Source organism: Phyllobates terribilis, unplaced genomic scaffold (genome assembly GCF_046119375.1).
Source record: "Phyllobates terribilis strain yellow unplaced genomic scaffold, ASM4611937v1 Scaffold_4__5_contigs__length_816908805, whole genome shotgun sequence".
In the NCBI taxonomy this organism is placed as follows: Eukaryota; Metazoa; Chordata; class Amphibia; order Anura; family Dendrobatidae; genus Phyllobates; species Phyllobates terribilis.
The window spans coordinates 705,608,514-705,617,266 of NW_027362764.1; positions in this window are offsets into that span (position 1 = coordinate 705,608,514).

The following is an 8,753-nucleotide window of genomic DNA, read 5'->3' on the forward strand; positions in this document are numbered from 1 at the left end:
GCGGCAGGGGCCGAGTACAGAGATGTGCGCCAGGGGCCGAGTACAGAGATGTGCGGCAGGGGCCGAGTACAGAGATGTGCGGCAGGGGCCGAGTACAGAGATGTGCGGCAGGGGCCGAGTACAGAGATGCGCGCCAGGGGCCGAGAGTAGAGATGCGCGCCAGGGGCCGAGTACAGAGATGCGCGCCAGGGGCCGAGTACAGAGATGCGCGCCAGGGGCCGAGTACAGAGATGCGCGCCAGGGGCCGAGTACAGAGATGCGCGGCAGGGGCCGAGTACAGAGATGTGCGCCAGGGGCCGAGAGTAGAGATGCGCGCCAGGGGCCGAGTACAGAGATGCGCGCCAGGGGCCGAGTACAGAGATGCGCGCCAGGGGCCGAGTACAGAGATGCGCGCCAGGGGCCGAGTACAGAGATGCGCGCCAGGGGCCGAGTACAGAGATGCGCGCCAGGGGCCGAGTACAGAGATGCGCGCCAGGGGCCGAGTACAGAGATGCGCGCCAGGGGCCGAGTACAGAGATGCGCGCCAGGGGCCGAGTACAGAGATGCGCGCCAGGGGCCGAGTACAGAGATGCGCGCCAGGGGCCGAGTACAGAGATGCGCGCCAGGGGCCGAGTACAGAGATGTGCGCCAGGGGCCGAGTACAGAGATGTGCGCCAGGGGCCGAGAGTAGAGATGCGCGCCAGGGGCCGAGTACAGAGATGCGCGCCAGGGGCCGAGTACAGAGATGCGCGCCAGGGGCCGAGAGTAGAGATGCGCGCCAGGGGCCGAGTACAGAGATGTGCGGCAGGGGCCGAGTACAGAGATGTGCGGCAGGGGCCGAGTACAGAGATGCGCGCCAGGGGCCGAGTACAGAGATGCGCGCCAGGGGCCGAGTACAGAGATGCGCGCCAGGGGCCGAGTACAGAGATGCGCGCCAGGGGCCGAGTACAGAGATGCGCGCCAGGGGCCGAGTACAGAGATGCGCGCCAGGGGCCGAGTACAGAGATGCGCGCCAGGGGCCGAGTACAGAGATGCGCGCCAGGGGCCGAGTGCAGAGATGCGCGCCAGGGGCCGAGTGCAGAGATGCGCGCCAGGGGCCGAGTGCAGAGATGCGCGCCAGGGGCCGAGTGCAGAGATGCGCGCCAGGGGCCGAGTGCAGAGATGCGCGCCAGGGGCCGAGTGCAGAGATGCGCGCCAGGGGCCGAGTACAGAGATGCGCGCCAGGGGCCGAGAGTAGAGATGCGCGCCAGGGGCCGAGTGCAGAGATGCGCGCCAGGGGCCGAGTGCAGAGATGCGCGCCAGGGGCCGAGTGCAGAGATGCGCGCCAGGGGCCGAGTGCAGAGATGCGCGCCAGGGGCCGAGTGCAGAGATGCGCGCCAGGGGCCGAGTGCAGAGATGCGCGCCAGGGGCCGAGTGCAGAGATGCGCGCCAGGGGCCGAGTGCAGAGATGCGCGCCAGGGGCCGAGTGCAGAGATGCGCGCCAGGGGCCGAGTGCAGAGATGCGCGCCAGGGGCCGAGAGTAGAGATGCGCGCCAGGGGCCGAGTGCAGAGATGCGCGCCAGGGGCCGAGTGCAGAGATGCGCGCCAGGGGCCGAGTGCAGAGATGCGCGCCAGGGGCCGAGAGTAGAGATGCGCGCCAGGGGCCGAGTACAGAGATGTGCGGCAGGGGCCGAGTACAGAGATGAGCGCCAGGGGCCGAGAGTAGAGATGCGCGCCAGGGGCCGAGTACAGAGATGCGCGCCAGGGGCCGAGAGTAGAGATGCGCGCCAGGGGCCGAGTGCAGAGATGCGCGCCAGGGGCCGAGTGCAGAGATGCGCGCCAGGGGCCGAGTGCAGAGATGCGCACCAGGGGCCGAGAGTAGAGATGCGCGCCAGGGGCCGAGTACAGAGATGTGCGGCAGGGGCCAAGTACAGAGATGAGCGCCAGGGGCCGAGAGTAGAGATGCGCGCCAGGGGCCGAGTACAGAGATGCGCGGCAGGGGCCGAGTACAGAGATGTGCGGCAGGGGCCGAGTACAGAGATGCGCGGCAGGGGCCGAGTACAGAGATGCGCGGCAGGGGCCGAGTACAGAGATGCGCGCCAGGGGCCGAGTACAGAGATGCGCGGCAGGGGCCGAGTACAGAGATGCGCGCCAGGGGCCGAGTACAGAGATGCGCGGCAGGGGCCGAGTACAGAGATGCGCGGCAGGGGCCGAGTACAGAGATGCGCGGCAGGGGCCGAGTACAGAGATGCGCGGCAGGGGCCGAGTACAGAGACGCGCGGCAGGGGCCGAGTACGGAGACGCGCGGCAGGGGCCGAGTACGGAGACGCGCGGCAGGGGCCGAGTGCGGAGACGCGCGGCAGGGGCCGAGTGCGGAGACGCGCGGCAGGGGCCGAGTGCGGAGACGCGCGGCAGGGGCCGAGTGCGGAGACGCGCGGCAGGGGCCGAGTGCGGAGACGCGCGGCAGGGGCCGAGTGCGGAGACGCGCGGCAGGGGCCGAGTGCGGAGACGCGCGGCAGGGGCCGAGTGCGGAGACGCGCGGCAGGGGCCGAGTGCGGAGACGCGCGGCAGGGGCCGAGAGTAGAGACGCGCGCCAGGGGCCGAGTACAGAGACGCGCGGCAGGGGCCGAGTACGGAGACAAAAAGTGTGAAACAACTGAAAATATGTCTTATATTCTAGGCTCTTCAAAGTAGCCACCTTTTGCTTTGATAACTGCTTTGCACACTCTTGGCATTCTCTTGATGAGCTTCAAGTGGTAGTCACCGGAAATGGTTTTCTCTTCACAGGTGTGCCCTGTCAGGTTTAATAAGTGGGATTTCTTGCCTTATAAATGGGGTTGGGACCATCAGTTGTGTTGTGCAGAAGTCAGGTGGATACACAGCTGATAGTCCTACTGAATAGATGTGTAGAATTTGTATTATGGCAAGAAAAAAGCAGCTAAGTAAAGAAAAACGAGTGTCCATCATTACTTTAAGAAATGAAGGTCAGTCAGTCCGAAAAATTAGGAAAACTTTGAAAGTGTCCCCAAGTGCAGTTGCAAAAACCATCAAGCGCTACAAAGAAACTGACTCACATGAGGACCGCCCCAGGAAAGGAAGACCAAGAGTCACCTCTGCTTCTGAGGATAAGTTTATCCGAGTCACCAGCCTCAGAAATCGCAGGTTAACAGCAGCTCAGATTAGAGACCAGGTCAATGCCACACAGAGTTCTAGCAGCAGACACATCTCTACAACAACTGTTAAGAGGAGACTTTGTGCAGCAGGCCTTCATGGTAAAATAGCTGCTAGGAAACCACTGCTAAGGACAGGCAACAAGCAGAAGAGACTTATTTGGGCTAAAGAACACAAGGAATGGACATTAGACCAGTGGAAATCGGTGCTTTGGTCTGATGAGTCCAAATTTGAGATCTTTGGTTCCAACCACCGTGTCTTTGTGCGACGCAGAAAAGGTGAACGGATGGACTCTACATGCCTGGTTCCCACCGTGAAGCATGGAGGAGATGGTGTGGGGGTGCTTTGCTGGTGACACTGTTGGGGATTTATTCAAAATTGAAGGCATACTGAACCAGCATGGCTACCACAGCATCTTGCAGCTGCATGCTATTCCATCCGGTTTGCGTTTAGTTGGACCATCATTTATTTTTCAACAGAACAATAACCCCAAACACAACTCCAGGCTGTGTAAGGGCTATTTGACCAAGAAGGAGAGTGAAGGGGTGCTACGCCAGATGACCTGGCCTCCACAGTCACCAGACCTGAACCCAATCGAGATGGTTTGGGGTGAGCTAAACCGCAGAGTGAAGGCAAAAGGGCCAACAAGTGCTAAGCATCTCTGGGAACTCCTTCAAGATTGTTGGAAGACCATTTCCGGTGACTACCTCTTGAAGCTCATCTAGAGAATGCCAAGAGTGTGGAAAGCAGTCGTCAAAGCAAAAGGTGGCTACTTTGAAGAACCTAGAATATAAGACATATTTTCAGTTGTTTCACACTTTTTTGTTAAGTATATAATTCCACATGCGTTATTTCATAGTTTTGATGCCTTCAGTGTGAATGTACAATTTTCATGGTCATGAAAATACAGAAAAATCTTTAAATGAGAAGGTGTGTCCAAACTTTTGGTCTGTACTATATATATATGTATATATATATATATATATATATATATATATATATATATATATATATATTATATATAATGCGTCAGCACACTGCGACTAAGGAAAACATGAACTCCAATATTGCTATACCCGTAAAAAAGTGAGGTACTTAGTCATACCTCCCAACTTCTAAAATAGAGAAAGAGGGACAGACTTTTTTTAGGCCACGTCCTTAACCACAGCCACACCAATTACCATTTCATTTTCACCTGGTTATATTAAGAAAAGTTTAGAAAGTGTTGGACAACCCTTTAAAGGCCGTGTTCACACTATTGCTAAACCTTTTTGTTGTCCTGTCCATTATAGGAGCAAAACAATGGAAAGCAGCTGTAGACGGATTTGTCATCAAATGCACAACACAGGCTGACTGTCCCCACTGACTATAATCAGCTCCGTCAACTTTCTCTCTTAGGCTGTCTCCTCAGCGCTCCTCTCTGCTCTCAGACCGTCTCCTCAGCGCTCCTCTTTGCCTTCAGGCCGTCGCCTCAGCGCTCCTCTTTGCCCTCAGGCCGTCTCCTCAGCTCTCCTCTTTGCCTTCAGGCCGTCTCCTCAGCTCTCCTCTTTGCCTTCAGGCCGTCTCCTCAGTGCTCCTCACTGCTCTCAGGCTGTCTCCTCAGTGCTCCTCACTGCTCTCAGGCTGTCTCCTCATCGCTTCTCTCTGCTCTCAGACTGTCTCCTCAGCCCTCCTCTCTTCTCTCAGAGTGTCTCCTCAGCACTCATCTCTGTCTTCAGGCTGTCTCCTCTTCGCTCCTTTCTACCCTCTGGCTGTCTCCTCAGTGCTCCTCACTGCTCTCAGGCTGTCTCCTCAGTGCTCCTCTCTGCCCTTGGGCCGTCGCCTCAGCGCTCCTCTCTGTCCTCAGGCTGTCTCCTCAGCGCTCCTCTCTGTCTTCAGGCTGCCTCCTCAGCGCTGCTGTCTGTCTTCAGGCTGTCTCCCCAGCGCTCCTCTCTGTCTTCAGGCTGCCTCCTCAGCGCTGCTGTCTGTCTTCAGGCTGTCTCCTCAGCGCTGCTGTCTGTCTTCAGGCTGTCTCCTCAGCGCTGCTGTCTGTCTTCAGGCTGTCTCCTCAGCGCTGCTGTCTGTCTTCAGGCTGTCTCCTCAGCGCTGCTGTCTGTCTTCAGGCTGTCTCCTCAGCGCTGCTGTCTGTCTTCAGGCTGTCTCCTCAGCGCTGCTGTCTGTCTTCAGGCTGTCTCCTCAGCGCTGCTGTCTGTCTTCAGGCTGTCTCCTCAGCGCTGCTGTCTGTCTTCAGGCTGTCTCCTCAGCGCTGCTGTCTGTCTTCAGGCTGTCTCCTCAGCGCTGCTGTCTGTCTTCAGGCTGTCTCCTCAGCGCTCCTCTCTGTCTTCAGGCTGTCTCCTCAGCGCTCCTCTCTGTCTTCAGGCTGTCTCCTCAGCGCTCCTCTCTGTCTTCAGGCTGTCTCCTCAGCGCTCCTCTCTGTCTTCAGGCTGTCTCCTCAGCGCTCCTCTCTGTCTTCAGGCTGTCTTCTCAGCGCTCCTCTCTGTCTTCAGGCTGTCTCCTCAGCGCTCCTCTCTGTCTTCAGGCTGTCTCCTCAGCGCTCCTCTCTGTCTTCAGGCTGTCTCCTCAGCGCTCCTCTCTGTCTTCAGGCTGTCTCCTCAGCGCTCCTCTCTGTCTTCAGGCTGTCTCCTCAGCGCGCCTCTCTGTCTTCAGGCTGTCTCCTCAGCGCGCCTCTCTGTCTTCAGGCTGTCTCCTCAGCGCGCCTCTCTGTCTTCAGGCTGTCTCCTCAGCTCTCCTCTCTGTCTTCAAGCTGTCTCCCCAGCGCTCCTCTCTGCCCTCTGACTGTCTCCTCAGTGGTCCTCTCTGCCCTCAGACCAAGGAATGTCAGAACTTTGTTACAATGTGCAGTGGATGCCTTTTGATTATTATGGTTGTGGGATACATATTATTATATATGTTTTTCGTTATTTAAAGGGAATCTGTCATGTCCGATAATGTTATTGACCTGCAGATACAGAATTAATCTGCAGGTTAATAGCATTATGAAGGTGTCTGGCCGCTGTACCGAAAGTGCAGCACCCTGGAGAAAATGAACTTTATTTCTCCCAGGAGCCACCGATATTGGACATACAGGCATGCCGGCATGGCTTCAGTCTACGCTCATAGCAGTGTGAGTTACTGCTGTATCTCTTGGAGCCTCAGTTACAGGGAGAACATCCAGTCCCTGGTGAGCTAGGACCCAGCTGCTCTGTGTCAGGCAGAGACAGCGATTATGTTACGGCTGGGTATGATAGAAGCCTTTGCTGTGCCCCAGCTTCTATTCAGCGCAGTGTGAGCTCAGCAGGTCAGTTCTCACACTGTGCAGTGTTACCTTGATGGGAGGGTGGGACTCTACCTGGGACAGAAACCCAAATCCTGCTGGATCTGGGAGAACTTAGTTAACATTTCTTTTATTAAAAAGCCTAGAAACCAACTAACCAAGGAAATGTGACCTCATGGATGATATAGCTTACATGGATGATATAGCTTAAAGTTGTGGGACTGGGTGGAGAGACTGCAGAGCATGGTCAGGATGGTACCCTATGATCCCAGTCATACAGCTGGAGCTATTTTTTCTAACTCTTTATGGGGAGGCACAACAAACTGTTATGTACCGACAACCTAAGGACATTTACACAATGGAAAAAGTGAGTGGGTTTTTTAAAGATATGCATGGTGACACTACTGACCTTGGTAACTTACGCATGCGCTTATTTAAACGAGTTCAAGGGGAAGGTGCGACCATTGCGCAGTATGTCAATGTTCTGCAGGAGGTGACGGCCCATATCGCCAAGAAGACTCGAGAAATGTCGAGGGCTGTTGCTAGACTAAGGGATCCCTACCTGCGGCAGGCTCTGAAGGAGCGGTTACAGACTTACCCGGACATGAGTTTCTAAAAAACTGCTTCTGAGGCAAAAGTCTGAGAAAAAGAGTTAGCTAATGCCTTGGAAGCCGCTGGCAGGGAACCTGACTGGGCATGAGAATTACGTCAGGAGATCAGAGATATTCGAGGAAAGTTACGCAAACTCAAAGGAGCCTCTAGCAAGTTGCCAAAGGACGGACCCTCGGCTAGATATAAGGAGAGGGACCAAGGAGAGGATCTTATACCCCCAAATTCGTCATCAGACCCATCGCCGGACGAGCGAAGAGTTGAATGTTGGATCTGTGGTGGCCGAGGACATATACTCCAAGAGTGCCAGAGCCAAAGAAGAAGGGGGCATCCTTTAAACTAAGGAGCCCCACGGTTGATGAGCAAATCATGGGGTACCATGTCCCAGAAGAAGGAGAGGAAGGCTTTGAAAATATTGTCTTCGAAAGGCCAGTGACTTGGGCTGAATCTGAATATATGTGGACGAGAATTAGGAAAGAAAAGGATTGTGTTGGTGAAAGGCCTGATAAGCCCCGGGCCCATAGTGCCGTTGGGAATGAATATCCTTAAGGAAGTAGTGGAGTTCCTGATTGTGATTCACCAAAGAGGCAACCAGAATTGCGTGACCAGGTGTCACGCTAGACGAAGGGTTTTTCAACAACTCATTTGAGTGAGTCAGATCCAGAAGTTACCAGACACCTCTCAGCTTCTTGGCAAAGTGATTATACTTCCGGAGGCTGCCATGACTTTACCCATTGGACAAACCATACTCACCCTTCCTGTAAGGGCCTGTGTACCAATTGAGGGGGTGTAGGTGCAAATTGAGCCCATAGAAGGAGATGAAACAATCCACCGTGCGGCACGGGCGTGTGCCGGCACGCCGCGTCAACTAGAGCGAAATAAATTTACAATTGAACTCTCAGAAATCGCCCAGTGTGAACGTAATGCCAGAGGATCTTCCCAAACCTGACTCCATTGAGTTGACACCCCTGGAAGGAGATCTATGGACTCTATCAGTGTCTCTCGCTATGAGCGTGAAAGAAGGGGGAGCACAGGTTGGTCGCTGTCTCCTGGATCAGATGACGGCTGACCTTACAGAATTTTCCCCCAAGCAAGTAGAACAAATTGAAGGCCTACTGCAGTGTTTTCACAGGGTGCTCGCTAGTCATAAAGACGATTTCAGGTGCACTGAGGCTATCCAGCATGAAATCCCTATGGCAGACACTGCTCCCATTAGAGAGAGATACCATCAGATTCCGCCGCAAATGTATCAAGAAGTGAAAGACCTCCTGTCCCATATGTTATGAAATGGAGTAATTTGAGCAAGTCAGAGCCCTTGGACCGCACCCATTGTATTAGTTCGGAAGAAGGATGGGACCTTGAGGTTCTGCATAGATTATCGGTGGTTGAACGCTTGCACGGTGCCAGATTCTTATTCCCTTCCGTGGATTGAAGAGTCCCTGTCTGCTTTAGGAAAAGCTAAATATTTTTCCTCCCTCGATCTGGCTAGCGGCTACTGGCAAGTTCCTATGGCCGATAAGGATCGGTCAAAGTCTGCCTTCATCCTCCCCATGGGTTTATTCGAGTTCAACCGAAGGCTCTTCGGCCTAATTAACTCGCCTGGAACATTTCAACGGTTGATGGAGAGATGCCTTGGGATCTCAATTTCGAAGCGATCTTAATCTATCTGGACGAAATTGTAGTATTCTCCACCTTCGAAAAACATCTCAGTTGGTTAGAACAAGTGCTAAATAGGCTCCAAACCATGGACTGAAGATTAAAC